Source organism: Giraffa tippelskirchi, chromosome 6, assembly GCF_054371585.1.
Source record: "Giraffa tippelskirchi isolate mGirTip1 chromosome 6, T2T-mGirTip1v1.2.pri, whole genome shotgun sequence".
NCBI classification, from domain to species: Eukaryota; Metazoa; Chordata; class Mammalia; order Artiodactyla; family Giraffidae; genus Giraffa; species Giraffa tippelskirchi.
In genome coordinates this window covers 33,481,727-33,497,118 of record NC_137280.1, presented here as the reverse complement: position 1 = coordinate 33,497,118, position 15,392 = coordinate 33,481,727, and the positions used below count along the sequence as shown (strand labels likewise).

General features: G+C 37.1%; 1 protein-coding gene across 21 annotated transcripts in view; it reads right to left on the bottom strand.

Moving 5' to 3' along the window:
• Positions 1-15,392, bottom strand: part of COLEC10 (collectin subfamily member 10) — a 484,235-nt gene that overhangs the window by 223,433 nt on the left and 245,410 nt on the right. The gene's annotated exons all lie outside the window — the stretch shown is intronic.

Genomic DNA, 15,392 nt, shown 5'->3' with positions numbered 1-15,392 from the left:
TAATAGCTGTGCCTACCTTGACTTCCCGCTCATCCCTATCCTAGTTTTTTCTTTTTTTCCTTAGAATTTTTAGATACTTCCTGTTATATTTAGACAGGCAGCTTGTGGGAAATTTACAAGTAAAACCTTTGCTTGTAAACCTTTGCTTGTAAAACAAGGACTGATGTTGAAGCTGAAACTCCAATACTTTGGCCACCTCATGAGAAGAGTTGACTCATTGGAAACGACCCTAATGCTGGGAAGGATTGGGGGTAGGAGGAGAAGAGGACGACAGAGGATGAGATGGCTGGATGGTATCACCGACTCGATGGAAATGGGTTTGGGTAGACTCCGGGAGTTGGTGATGGACAGGGAGGCCTGGCGTGCTGCGATTCATGGGGTCGCAAAGAGTCGGACACGACTAAGCGACTGAACTGAACTGAACTGAACTGAACTGAATCTTTTTAAAACTGTTTTTTTTAAATCACAAAATTGTAAAGCTTGAAAGAACCTCATCAGCCTCAAATGCAAATAATATATTAAGAATCTTACCTAGCAATAACATGAAATTGGTATGGTATCATTTTTATAAAGAATATATGTGATACATTAGAAAATGAAGATTTTGAAAAAAATATATGACCAATCATTACACAGGAGAAATTAAAGTGCAAGGAATCGGCATATAGAAAACACATTTCATACAAGCAAGTGGTGGGGATTGTGGGAGAATATGACCTCTTGTGCTCTGCTGACAGGAGTACAGACTGGTGATACCATTCTGAGAAGCCATCTAGCGTTACTGGATACATACGAATACATCATAGAACCCAAGATCCTGAGTGAATAATCCAAAGAAATTCTCACACAGTCTCCATAGGAGCAAGTAAGAGTTTGGCAGAGAATCAGAGGCAACCATCAGCTACAGCATGAAGAGGCAAAACATGATTCACGAACCCCACGGAATTTAGTATGACAATAGAACTTACAGAGGAGATTTTCATACAGCAATATGATGGGTCTTAGAAACACAGTACTTAATGAGATAGATGATACAAAACCATTTATGAAAGCTATAATACATACACACAATACATATTTTGCAACAAAACCTACAACCAAAACCAAAGCAGCCCACATCAAGGATGGTAACTTATTACGGAAAGAAAAGAAAAATACAGAATATAGTGAAAAATGGGAATAAATAATTTTTAAAAATAAAAGGGAGCTCCCACAGCTCACAGATGATAATGTTTCATCAACTGATCAATATGATCAACTTCCCATATATTGGAAGTCCAAAAGAAAAAAGGAAAAGGAAAAAAAAAAGCTAAAATGTGACAGTAATAACATTAATGCAAATTAAATACATAAGATAATTTTCTCAATTAGAATAATAAAAGATTTCTTTTACTTGAATAGTCCCATATTTGTCACTTATTTTAGATAAGTAAATAATGATTAGCACTGCTATTTAACTTCAATTCTAGATGTATAATTCAATACAGTTAAGAAAAAAAGAAAGTTAAGGTAAAAAACTAGAAAGAAGGAATATTTATTATTTTATTGTATGTTTGAAAAACTGAAGACAATTCAAAAATAATTTTTTCAATTTCTTGAATGTATTTTTTGCAATTTTTCTATTACAGATAAGTAATTTAGCAAGAATTTTGGGCACAAATTTTATACCTAAAAATTATTAGCCTTCCTAAATAGAATGAAAATTAGTTGTTTTAAAGAAAAATTGCTTGATTCACAATAGGAAAAAAAAAAGCTTAGATAACTTACCAGTTTGTGTTAGTTGCTCAGTCTTGTCCAACTCTTTATGACCACTTGGTGTGTCTTCTCTGCCCACAAAATTCTCCAGGCAAGAATATGGAGTGGGTTGCCATTTCCTTCTCCAGAGGATCTTCCTGACCCAGGGATTGAACCCAGGTCTCCCGTATTGCAGGCAGATTCTTTACCGTCTGAGCCACCAGGAACACCAACTTACCTGTAGTCTTCACTATCTAAAGAAAACTGAGAATTTCTTCAGAGAGACAAAAAAGAGACTTGAGCAAATGCCAAGGCATACAGTGATCTTAGATGGAAGAATCTGACAACTTTATAATGCCAATTCTTTCCAAATCAACCTATAAGTCTGGTGCAATTTTACCAAAAATTGCTACTCATTTATTTGTGAAACAAAAAGTTGATTTCAAAATCAATGTAAAAGAATCATTAATATTATCCAAGGTAATTATACAAAAGAAGAATATTGAGAGTGGGCAAGCTTAAAAGATGTTAAAATGTTGTATAAGGCAAAATAATTTACAGAGTATATTATAGATACATGAATTGATAGATATAAAGAACAAAAAAATAACTCAAAATACAGTCCCAAATATATGTGGGTATTAAGCACATGAAAAAGATAACATGTAAAATCAGTGAAGAACAGAAAGTTTATTCAATCCATGATATCAGAATAACTGGATGGCCATCTGAAAGAAAAGTCTACTTGGATCAATAATATAACTTAAAAAAAATCATAAAAAGGAGAAGAAGAAACCATGGTAGCAATTTTTGATATATGATGTCTGAGTTGTAAATATCTCCCTAAACACATTAAAAACATTCCCCGGTGGCTCAGATGGTAAAGAATCCTTCTGCAATGCAGGAGACCCGGGTTCCATCCCTGGGTCAGGAAGATCCCCTGGAGAAGTAAACAGCAACCCACTCCAGTATTCTTGCCTGGAGAATTCCATGGACAGAGGAACCTGGTGGTCTATAGTTCATGAGTTGCAAAGAGTGAGACACAACTGAGAGACTACCATTCTCACTTTCAGTGAGACAAAAAGTGTGAAAATTTGACAGTAAAAGATTTTGGCAAAACTTATAATAATCAAACTCAAAATTCTCAAGGGCAAAATGAGAAAAACTATTTTCAACTTATATCTGAGAAAACAAGGGCCAATCTCCCTAATATATAAAATAGTGCCCATAAATCACCAACAAAAAAATTAACAATAAAAAATTTTAAGGATTTATAGAAAAAACAGCCACTAATCATATGCAGTTTTGTTCATCCTTACTAGAAATTGAGTGCAAATAAAATTACAGTGAGACACTGTTTTTACCCATCACATTATAAAATACTTAAAAAAGTTGTTGATATATAAATTACCCAGAATATAAGGCAACAGCCACTTTCCTATATTACTGGAGGGGAAGCAAATCCTTGATAGCTCAGTTGGTAAAGAATCTGCCTGCAATGCAGGAGACCCCGGTTTGATTCCTGGGTCGGGAAGATCCACTGGAGAAGGGATAGGCTACCTACTCCAGTATTCTTAGGCTTCCCTTGTGGCTCAGCTGGTAAAGAATCTGCCTGCAACGTGGGAGACCTGGGTTGGGAAGATCCCCTGTAAAAGGGAAAGGCGACTCACTCCAGTATCTTGACCCAGAGAATTCCATGGACTGTGCAGTCCATGGGGCCGCAAAGAGCCAGACGTGACTGAGTGACTTTCACTTTTACCGGTAAATTTACTGTATCAGTACAACTTATCGGTAAAACTATCAGAATTGCAACTTCATGTATTTTTGACACAGAAAAACCATATTGCCCCGTGCTGAGCTGGGTGGAGGGGCTACACAGCAGCTGCTAGTTCAGATTGCAAACTTTGCTCCCAGACAGGAGTATGCCAGGTCTTCTTAGTGCTCTAAGATAGACAAGACAGAAGTCAGTCCTCTTGGCTGTCTCCTGAAAACTTGGGTGTTTCGGATGTGTGATTTTCCTTTCCACAAGGAGAAATCGAGCTGGTATTTTTCCTCTGCTCACTCTGTGCTGATCTGGGAGGAGGGCTCTAATAATTACTAGCCTAAACCACCATCTCTGGTCTCAATGGTCTAAAGGTGGCTGGAGAAGGAAAGGGCAACCCACTCCAGTATTCTTGCCTGGGAAATCCCACGGACAGAGGAGCCTGGCGGGCTACAGTCCATGTGGTCACCATGAGTTTTACATGACTTAGCAACTAAACCACCAGAGTATTCCAGGTTCCATAAGCACCCTGAAACAAGTAATACTGAAGTCAGTCTTCTGGGAAGCCTCCAGAGAAGCTGGGTCATTAGGTGTCAGGTGCAACTCATTCCTTTCCCTGAAAGAGGCAGAGATCTTGGGGATTTCCTTCTGATCATATAGTGCTATGCTGGGGGTAGAAATTACACACAGAGGGTGTCTCAGATTTCCTTACTGACTTCAATGTCCCTAGTTTCCTGCTTGCCAAGGTTACATGAGAGACTGAGTGCACACGCGCGCACACACACACACACACACACACACACACACACACACACAAGGTTACACGAGGCTTTGAACCAGTTTCTGGATGTCTCACAAAGGGATTTTTGTCCTTGTGTCATGGTTGAATTAGGATGTTGGGTAAATGAAGAATCCAGAGCTTTCTGTTCTGCCATCTTACTGACATCACTCAATAATACACTTTTAATTTTTTCTTTGTCTCAGAGACCTCCTGCACACAAAATAAGATTTGATGATTAAAGCTGATGTTGAATATAAAGCATTCAATGCAATGCAGACTTCAACAGAAGTTAGCCTTATTACTTTCATTTTGTGGAAAAAAGCACAGAGGCTCCAAGGGATTAAGTGTAAAATAAGCAACAAGTCTTCCATAATGGATAGTATCCGACAACCAGACTTGAATACCTGACCTGGGACAAAAGACAATAGAGACTCTAAGAATAAATTTATGCTCCCTTAGCCTTGTGGCCTTGAGACGGCAATGGCAACCCACTCCAGTACTCTTGCCTGGAGAATCCCAGGGACAGGGGAGCCTGGTGGGCTGCCGTCTATGGGATTGCACAGAGTCGGACACGACTGAAGCAACTTAGCAGCAGCAGCAGCACCCTTGTGGCCATTTTACTATATTATTTATGTTCTCATAAAAGCAAAATAAAGATTAGGTAAAGTAAAAACCAAGTAATTTATCAGTTAAGTTAGCGTAGGACTGATGAGAATTCAAAGGTTTGAAAATTATCTAATCACATTAGTTACCTACTGCTACATCACAAATTATAAAAGATTTAGCAGCTTAAAAAAACATATTTATTATCTCACAGCTTCTGTTGGTCAGGAATTTAAGCACAGCTTGGTTAGGTTGTCTGTTTCAGGGTCTTTCACAGGCTTCAGCCAAGGCATTTGTCCAGGGCTTTGGACTCATCTGAAGGCTTGAATGAGAAAGGATCCACTTCCAAGGTCACAGGCTTGTTGGCAAAATCCAGTTTGTCAAGGGTCACTGGACTGCAGACTTCTGTTCCCAGCTGGCTGTTGGCTAGAAGTATATCTCAGTTTCTTGCCACATGACCTTTCCTAAGATGGCAGTATGCAAACTGAGATGGCAACAGAGATTCTGCTAGCAAGATGGAAGTCATAATTTCATGTCACCTAATCACAAAAATGATATCCCAACCTCTTTCCCCTCTTCTAGGGATCAGTTAGAAGCAAGTCACTAGACAAGCCCACATTCAGTGGGTAGGGACTCCAAGAGGATGTAAATGAGAAGGAAATAAGGATCTTTGGGAGACATCTTAGAACCTACCTGCCACACTAGTCAATTTTAAATCTCCTGAAGAATAAAAGAGACTAGGTAAACAGAAAACATCCCATCTGGCTCTTTGATATACTCTTAGACTCTTAACAGGAGATTTCCCTCACAAAATTAGCTTTTACTTACACAGATATATTCTGAGAATGTAGTGTGGCTTTAAAACTTTATGGGTAACAAAAAGAAGACAAGAAGGAAATCAAAGTTATCTATGACTAGTTAAATGGTTTAACTGCATAAAATCAGGAGATCCTATTTAATGTTGGTGGACCAATCTGAATAATGGATATCAACACACTTAATCCAACAAATATGCATTGAGCATACTGTTTTGAATATTGTAAGGGCTAATATCTATTTGGAAAAAATAAAATAGAATAGATTTAAATGTGTAGATTTCAATTATCCTCGTTGAGACTGTTCAGACTTCAACTTTTACCAAGAGCCATTCTGTCTCCGCTTACAAATGTAATGAAAAATAATTTGTTCCTTAAAGTAGAAATAAAATTGACTACAAAAAATCAAACTCTGTGCTATTATTTCTCACTCCTAACAGAGCTATAAACTGAAAAGGGCTGTCTTGTTTCTAATCTGAGGGGAAGTTCCAGCCCATCAAATGGAAAATAAAGCTATATTCAACAGAAGCCAAGGAGTTAATAAGCTAGGTATGAAATTGCACTTTCCTCATTACCTGCAATGCATGGTTGGGATCATTCAAAATAATGCCTGGAAATCTTCTTCTAAAACAATCAGAAGGTAGGTTGGGAGTTTACGCCTTTTGACCAGGTCCACAACCCACATCTGCAACAGTGAATTTTAATTAGGTATTATTCCAGAGGAGAGTTCCTATGCTAGTATTAAATCAGAAAAAAATCAGTTCCACATTGCATTATTCACCATTCTGGTATAAATGAAAATAGAATTGACTTAGAGTAGGAAACTACTTTATAGAAATGAGAGGGCTTCTACATAACCAGGCTATGAGCCACAAGGTTCAGGCTAATTATTATAAAAATATATGTGATAAATGAATAACAATTTTATTTCTAAAGTATTATTTCCATAGTACTAATAAAGCAATGGTTTATTGCTTTATTGAACCATCTATGATTCCAATGTATTGCTTTTATTTTTGGTAAGATTAGGATAATATTAAAGAAGCCATTAAGGGTATAAATATATATAACCTTACCTAGAGTCTTGACTAGTTTCATTATACATTATATGTCTTTGTGACCTGCCTCCTGCTTTCAGTTTCTATTGTGCCTTCCCAAGCAAGACCCTGATGCTGAGAAAGATTGAAGGCGGGAGGAGAAGGGGATGACAGAGGATGAGATGGTTGGATGGCATCACTGACTCAATGGACATGAGTTTGAGTAAACTCCGGGAGTTGGTGATGGACAGGGGGGCCTGACGTACTGCAGTCCATGGGGTCGCAAAGAATTGGACACGACTGAGCGACTGAACTGAACTGAAGCAAGCTATAATTGACCCTGAGTCAAGAATATAATTACTCATATATGTGCAAATTTTCTTCTTAGAATGTATCAGAGAAATATTTCTGCCAATGAAGACTGAAAATCATGTATATTTTTAAGTATGCAAGAGAGATATCAGGAGAATTTTATATTTATTGAGCAACTACTATGTCCCATTTTTTTTTAACTTATATTCTCTCAATGAATGATCAGTCTTGCAAGTAAACTTTATTATCTCAGTTTGATAAATGAGAAAAGGGAAACTGAGAACATGGGAAAAAAAACAAGGGAAGAAAACTAACACTTGTGAGCCAGTGACTACTAACATGAGGTACACTTCATATTTATTAATTCATTTAAACTTCATATACTCTTCCCCTTGTTACAGTTACAGAAACTAATGCTGGGAAATGTTAAATAATTTGCATAATATCATATACCCAGTAATTAATTGGGTCTCATGTGGATCTAATTTCTTATATTTTTCCCAAGTATATCACAGTATTTTGGCATAAAATTCTTTATATGTAGCTTCTAGCAGAGGTACTGAAGAATTAAGATGGCTCCCTGCCACCTTAAGAGGGGAAGATTGCTATTTATAAAACTGTTGTGTTCCCTACAACACAAGCTGGAATCAAGATTGCCGGGAGAAATATCAATAACCTCAGATATGCAGATGACACCACCCTTATGGCAGAAAGCAAAGAAGAACTAAAGAGCCTCTTGATGAAAGTGAAAGAGGAAAGTGAAAAAGTTGGCTTAAAGCTCAACATTCAGAAAACTAAGATCATGGCATCTGGTCCCATCACCTCATGGGAAATAGATGGGGAAACAGTGCAAACAGTGTCAGACTTTATTTTTGGGGGCTCCAAAATCACTGCTGATTGTGATTGCAGCCATGAAATTAAAAGATGCTTACTCCTTGGAAGGAAGGTTATGGACAACCTAGATAGCATATTGAAAAGCAGAGACATTACTTTGCCAACAAAAGTCCGTCTCTGCATCAGAGTAAAAATAAAAAAAAAAAAAGTCCGTCTAGTCAAGGCTATGGTTTTTCCAGTGGTCATGTATGGATGTGAGAGTTGGACGGTGAAGAAAGCTGAGCGCCGCAGAATTGATGCTTTTGAACTGTGGTGTTGGAGAACACTCTTGAGAGTCCCTTGGACTGCAAGGAGATACAATCAGTCCATCCTAAAGGAGATCAATCCTGGGTGTTCATTGGAAGGACTGATGTGGAAGCTGAAACTCCAATACTTCGGCCACCTCATGCGAAGAGTTGACTCATTGGAAAAGACCCCAGTGCTGGGTAGGATTGGGGGCAGGAGGAGAAGGGGATGACAGAGGATGAGATGGTTGGATGGCATTACTGACTCAATGGACATGGGTTTGGGTAGACTCCGGGAGTTGGTGAAGGACAGAGAGGCCTGGCGTGCTGCAATTCATGGGGACGCAAAGAGTCGGACACGACTGAGCGACTGAACTGAACTGAACTGTGTTCCCCAGGAGAGAAGGGCATCTTGGAACATTTCCAGAATTAAATTTATCCATAATTAAATAAATTAAATTATTAAAAGTAAATATTAGAAGTATCTTCCTTGGCTCAACTGTATGTTCCAAAATAGGACCAGTTACCAAATCTACTCTATTACACTTTCTCTTCTTTCTTTCCTTTTTCTAAAAGAAACTTAGAAACTTACTGAACACTTATTGCTTCACTATAATTTCTTTTTAACTCATCTATTTCTTGTTCTAGATTAGGAGTTCCTTAAAAGCAGATACCTTGATATAGTCTAGGTATCTAATTCCTGGCACTTAGTAGTTGGCCAATAAAAACCAAAAGGATGACTGACTAAATACAAAGAAATTAATTAATCTACAAACATTTGAATCAACAGGGTACCAAACCAGACTCATACTTAGTTCTAGCAAACCTCAGAATACTCTAGACTATGGCCTTCACACTGAATGTGATGTGATGCCACCAGGCTGCTTCGAGTTGTAGGTTTCGCCTGGCAGGTCCTCAGCCAGGATTCAGATAATTGAGTGTTACCCATTTCTGTTCCATGACCATTCTAGATGTTCATATTTTGATCTCCAACAGCTGAACAAAATGCAGCCCCTCTGATTATGTAGTTCTCTATCATATATTTCCCCCACTCCACCTTCATCCCTCTGTTCCAAACACATTTTATTTTGATGTTGCAAAAATACTTAACGTAGGTTTTCCTTCTGCTTGCTAGAATTTTCAGAGACAATGTGCAGTGGTTAACAGCATGAGTTTCAGATCAGACTGAGTGGCTTCAAGGCCGACAATCAAGGCAGACAATTTATTTATTAGCATGTGACCTTTAAAAAGCTACTTAGTATGTCTAAGTTTCAGGTTCTTATGAGTAAATAGGGATAAGAGAAGTACCTGCCTCAGGGAGTCATCATGGAAATTATTTAAGATAATTTAGATGAACCAAATGTGACCATGGTTCTGACACACTATTTTTTTAATAATAGAATGAGACTGAGAAAATGTCTTTTCATTTGGCTTTTCAATTTATAGGAATTAAAATCAAGAGAAAAGAAGAGAAAAGAGAAAATCAAGAGAAAAGAGAAATTTCTTTTACTCTTTAAGAAGGGAAAACTGACCCTTGAACAACAGGTGGGTTAGGGGCGCTAACCCTCTGCACTGATGCAAATCTGCATATGACTTACAGTCAGCCCTTCTCATCCACATTTCCTCTGTATCTGCAGTTCTGCATCCACACATTCAACCAACTGCAGATCATGTCAAACGATCAGATTTACTATTGAAAATTCCATGTATAAGTGGACCCATGCAGTTCAAACTTGTGTTGTTGAAGAGACAACTATGTTAATTGAATAGTCTAGTTGCAAGGACAAGAATATCTATGGTTTGGCTCAGTTTCAGGTCATGAGCCCATCCTGGCCATGACATGTTTTGGTGGTTAACCTGGGTCACATGGGGCTTCCCTGGTGGCTCAGATTGTAAAGCGTCTGCCTGCAATGCAGAAGACCTGGGTTTGATCCCTGGGTTGGGAAGATCCCCTGGAGGAGGTAATGGCAACCCCACTCCAGTATTCTTGCCTGGAAAATTCCATGGACGGAGGAGCCTGGTGAGCTACAGTCCACGGGGTCGCAAAGAGTTGGACAAGACTGAGCAACTTCACTTTTACTTTCTTTCTGGGTCATATGACCTCCCCCAGGGGGCTGGGATGGGTGAGAGGGTAAAAAAAGGGAGTACTGCCTTATCTGAACCCATGGATTGAGAGTAGGCAGGGTGATGCTACCAGGATGAACTTTACAAGCTACACTGTGCATCCCTAAAGGACCAAACCAACCATGGGTGACCAACACAGGATGATACTACTAACCAAGAGAAGTGAAAGCTTCTCCAAATGCTTGCTTTCTCCTAAATTAAAATACAGAGATACAAAAGAGAAACAGCCAAAAAGCATAGCTCCCCAAATTTAAACTGTTCACTTACCCCTAGAGGAGGTATGCAATATAAGACAAAAGTTATGCAAATAAAATGATCGATTTTCCTATCTGTCTGTCCTATTATAATTAATTAAGATCTCAAGTATTTTCCTGTCTCAGGAAAGAATAAGCAAGAATAACAAAATTTAGAAAGACACAAATTGCCAATACTTCCTAATGTAGCTTTGTTTCAGAAACTTTTGTAGAAGTCAAATTGATGGCAAGTTTCAAATATTACTTAAATCAGGCCATTTATCCATGAGTGTGTGTGTGAGTGTATATGTATTTGTTTCCTTTTTTCTCTTCCCTCACATTTCTCTTCATAAGAAATTTCCTCTCTCTATGGTCATCTATCGCTCAAGTCATCAAACAATGATGAATGAACATGATACTCAGACGATGTAACTTTGTTTCTTAAATAGACTGTCAGATGAACCAGCAAATTTTTAAGATATTCACACATACAAAAGAGCAAATATGGAAGGTAATTATGGGGTCACAGAAAATCTCTTTTCTTTCATCTTTTTGTTTTTAAATGAAACATACATTTTTAGGTTATGAATTAAACTTGTGTGAAAATCTTGGGAAGATCATTGAAAAGGAAATGAAATATGAAAATCTCCAGTAATAATGAACACAATTAAATAAATGGATTCTCAGTTTCTCAATTGCTAAGTTAAGCACTGTGTACCAGGATTTAAAATGAATAAGAAAACCATAGAAACTGACTTAGTCACACATGCAAAGAAATGTCATTTAATTCTATTGTGTTCTTAAAACACAAATATTCAAGTGGGCAGTACATCAGATAAGTACACTGAAACATAGCTTTAATTTATGGCCAACAGAACTAAATAAAATTTTGGAGGAATAGAAGACAAGAAATGAAAACCTGGATTCAATCAGAGATATTCCTAGTTCTGGGTTAGGCCTATTTTCCCTGGAAAGAGATGTGTCTAAGGATCATCAATGCTATGATCATTTAATACCAGTGTTTCGCTAAGACTAAGCAAATATGAATTGTTGATAGAAACAGTAAATTCTGAAGTAAAGGGGGGAAAGAAGCCACTCTGTCAAATTCTATCCCTTCAGTAATTCAGATAATTAAACAGTGGCACCTCATCAACTGAACAGATTCATTAATAGTGGCTAATGACTATATATTAAAACAATATTTTCTTTTTTTTAAGCTTCCTCTGAGAATATTTTCCATTTCTCACTTTCATCCAACTCCCATATTAATCCATCATTAAACTGGCAAATATCAAGCCAATTCTAATAAAGATAGGGTATTTTTCGATTGTAGCACAGTGCATCACCAGAGATTAAAATAAATGTGAGGCTCTAGTCTCTGCTATATCCTGTGCAAATGATCCTACTTCTCTTCACTAAGGAAGATGGATAAGATTCCACCAAATGAATCAGCAAGTTCATCTAGGAGGACAAGAACTCCCACGTTAATCCAAAGCTTGTGAATATATCTAGATGAATCTGAAGGCAGAAGTTTCCTTTTTGTTGTTGTTAGGACATTTCATTTCTTTTATTTTAAAGCACATTATTAAAGAGGATTAAAAATGCTTTCTATGTATGTCTGATAAGACTAGTTTTTCATCATGTCTCAAATTTGCTGACACTGCATAAATCCAAGTGGAAACATAATCAGAGAGTACATAATGGAATTAATGTCTTAAATACAGTTACTTTACTCTTTCTACCCATTCTTTTTAATGATATTTAAACACTGAGCTGTTGAAAATAAGGATTTTTATTTTAAAGGTGAAATATTAACTACTCATGTATACTTCTTCACCTCTATGTACACAATATCCTTAGTTTCCTTGCTAAAATTTAGTGACAGTTTTCAGGTTTATGAAAGTGACAGACATTTCAAAGAGGCTTCTTAAATATAATATTGCTTTGTGTCAGTAACAAAAAATACATTTGTTGGTTTGAAATACTTGATTTTGCTTAACTTTTATTCTTTCAGTTTATTAAAAAATCTTTTTTATATATCCTTGTACTAATCCTTTTTAGTGCAGTTGAGAGCCTGTTATTGCTATTAGTTTTAGTATAATGCTATATTTGGTTTTTTTTTCCTTTTTTAATTTATTTTTTAATTGAAGGAAAATTCCTTTACAATGTTGTGTCAGTTTCTGAAGGCAGAGGTTTCTTGATCAGTGTTTCTGCTCCAGCCTTTGTCTTACTTCATAGTAGCAGGGTTTCTATTGGTAGAAAATGGAAGGATACTCTCAATATTCTACTTTTAATTCCTGTTATTAACTGATCATCTCAAAGTTTGGTCAAGACTGCATAAAAAAAAGGACTCTTCATAAATACACTTTATTTAGAGGTAGCAAAAGCCTTCTGTTGAGAAAAGGTTTATTGGATTTCTGTTACTCAAAACTGTGTCAAAAACTTGCGTCAGATAGGTAAGATCCACCTCTCAACCCAACAGCCCCAAATTCCTACTGTCTTGAAGTGGATTAACCATTCAGGAACATTAGTATTTGGTCAGTTCCTCTGGGAAACTCCAGTCATCAGCTGCATCTCAACGACAGAGTTATGATCCAAACAAATGAGGCTGGGAGTGAGGGGGAATAGGAATTCTAAAGAAAACTGGCCTTTCTAAAACTATGTTGAATAGTAGTGGTGATAGTGGGAACCCTTGTCTTGTTCCTGACTTTAGGGGAAATGCTTTCAATTTTTCACCATTGAGGATAATGTTTGCTGTGGGTTTATCATATATGGCTTTTATTATGTTGAGGTATGTTCCTTCTATGCCTGCTTTCTAGAGAGTTTTTATCATAAATGGATGTTGAATTTTGTCAAGTAAGTAAGTAAGCAAGTGTTAGTCGCTCAGTCGTGCCCGACTTTTTGCGACCCCATGGACTGCAGCCCAGCAGGCTCCTCTGTCCATGAGATTTTCCAGGCAAGGATACTGGAGTGGGTTGCCATTTCCTTCTCCAGGGGATCTTCCCAACCCAGGGATCGAACCCGGGTTTCCTGCACTGCAGGCAGATTCTTTACCAACTGAGCTACAAGGGAAGTCCAAATTTTGGAAAAGATTTTCTCTATTGAGATAATCATATGGTTTTTATCTTTAAATTTGTTAATGTGGTGTATCACATTGATTGATTTATGAATATTGAAGAATCCTTGTATCCCTGGGATAAAGCCCACTTGGTCATGATGTATGATCTTTTTAATATGTTGTTGGATTCTGTTTGCTAGAATTTTGTTGAGAATTTTTGCATCTATGTTCATCAGTGATATTGGCCTGTAGTTTTCTTTTTTGGGGGGGCACCTTTGTCTGGTTTTAGTATTAGGGTGATGGTGGCCTCATAGATTGAGTTTGGCAGCTTACCTCCCTCTGCAATTTTCTGGAAGAGTTTGAGTAGGGTAGGTGTTAGCTCTTCTCTAAATTTTTGGTAGAATTTACCTGTGAAGCCATCTGGTCCTGGGCTTTTGTTTGTTGGAAGGTTTGTGATTACAGTTTTGATTTCTGTGCTTGTTATGGGTCTGTTAAGATTTTCTATTTCTTCCTGGTTAGTTTTGGAAAGTTATATTTTTCTAAGAATTTGTCCATTTCTTCCAAGTTGTCCATTTTATCGGCATATAGTTGCTGATAGTAATCTCTTATGATCCTTTGCATTTCTGTGTTGTCTGTTGTGATTTCTCCATTTTCATTTCTAATTCTGTTGATTTGATTCTTCTCCCTTTTTTCTTGATGAGTCTGGCTAATGGTTTGTCTATTTTACTTATCTTCTCAAAGACAGTTTTTAGTTTTGTTGATTTTTGCTATAGTCTCCTTTGTTTCTCTTTCATTTACTTCTGCACTAATTTTTATGATTTCTTTCCTTCTACTAACCCTGGGATTCTTTACTTCTTCTTTTTCTAGTTGCTTTAGGTGTAAACTTGGGTTATTTATTTGATTTTTCTCTTGTTTCTTGAGGTAAGTTGTATTGTTATGAACCTTCCCCTTAGCACTGCTTTTACTGAATCCCACAGGTTTTGGGTTGTTGTGTTTTCATTTTCATTCATTTCTATGCATATTTTGATTTCTTTTTTGATTTCTTCTGTGATTTTTTGGTTATTCAGAAGCGTATTGTTTAGCCTCCATATGTTTATATTTTTAGCAGTTTTTTTTTTTCTTGTAGTTGACATCTAATCTTACTGTATTGTGATCAGAAAAGATGCTTAAAATGATTTCAATTCTTTTGAATTTACCAAGGCTAGATTTATGGCCCAGGATGTGACCTATCCTGGAGAATGTTCCATGTGCACTTGAGAAAAAGGTGAAATTCATTGTTTTGGGGTGAAATGTCCTATAGATATCAATTAGGTCTAACTGATCCATTGTATCATTTAAAGTTTGTGCTTCCTTGCTAATTTTCTGTTTAGTTGATCTATCCATAGATGTGAGTGGGGTATTAAAGTATCCCACTATTATTGTGTTACTGTTAATTTCCCCTTTCATACTTTGTTAGCATTTGCCTTACATATTGCAGTGCTCCTATGTTGGGTGCATATATATTTATAATTGTTACATCTTCTTGGATTGATCCTTTGATCATTATGTAGTGTCCTTCTTTGTCTCTTTTCACAGCCTTTATTTCAAAGTCTATTTTGTCTGATATGAGTATTGCCACTCTTGCTTTCTTGTTCTCCATTTGCATGAAATACCTTTTTCCAGCCCTTCACTTTCAGTCTGTATGTGTCCCTTGCTTTAAGGTAGGTCTCTTGTAGACAGCATATATAGGGGTCTTGTTATTGTTTCCATTCAGCCAGTCTTTGTCTTTTGGTTGGGGCATTCAACCCATTTACATTTAAGGTAATTATTGATAAG